This window comes from Heteronotia binoei, chromosome 14, assembly GCF_032191835.1.
Source record: "Heteronotia binoei isolate CCM8104 ecotype False Entrance Well chromosome 14, APGP_CSIRO_Hbin_v1, whole genome shotgun sequence".
Lineage (NCBI taxonomy): Eukaryota > Metazoa > Chordata > Lepidosauria > Squamata > Gekkonidae > Heteronotia > Heteronotia binoei.
The window spans coordinates 14,264,638-14,265,563 of NC_083236.1; positions in this window are offsets into that span (position 1 = coordinate 14,264,638).

Below are 926 nucleotides of genomic sequence, written 5' to 3' on the forward strand. Positions count from 1 at the left end.
GATGAATCTTAGTGATGATTTTTAAGAACATTTAGAAGCATCTTTCAATTCATGCAGTTTGAAATCTCAAATTTGCTTAACATTGAATTATGGGATAGACACAAATTGTATGTTTCTGCAAGATTTCTGACAGTATTACAGGATGATATTTTCCATCATTAACAGATGATGTGCTCACTCCAAATTAGGAAAGGTTAAGAAGAGACTAGCAGAGCAGCGGAACAATCTTTGCACACCTGCAAGCATTTCACACGGAAACTGTCAATCCGATCGAAGTGGGGGGGTTTTGCCATCAGCTGGGAAGAGCTATGACTCAGTGGTAGAAAGGTCCCAGGTTCAGTCCCTGGCATCTCCAGCTTAAAAAAAAAAAAAAGGATTGGGTAGTAGGTGATATGAAAGACTTCGTGAGGACAGAAAAGCAGGACTAATAGTAATAATACATAAGACCCTGGAGAGTCACTGCTAATTTGACTAGACAGTATTGACCTGGATGGACCAGTGGTCTGATTCAGTATAAGCAGGTTCCTGTGTCCATTGCTCGTGGTAAATGCTGCAGCTTTACAATAGACAGGTTTGAAGGGATGTGTTTCTTAAAATTTGGGGAGGGGGCATGAATATGATCAGCACCCTGTCTCTAAACAAAAATACTCAGACATGGTGAGACTCAAAGCTTTTTTGTCAGTTTTTTCCTACGTATGTGAAACTAGCACAGCCTGATTATTTGTGTATGCTGGATTCATTGCAGAGCAGTGCTGATCTGAAGCCTTTGTTTGCCGGATGCATACAGTGTATGGCAATGCCGTAGGGTTTTCAAGGCAAGAGGTGAAGAGAGATGGTTTGCTATTCCCTGCCTCTTTATAGAAACGCTGAACTTCCTTGGTAGTCTCCTGTCTAAGTACTAACCAGGACTAACCTTTCTAAGCTTC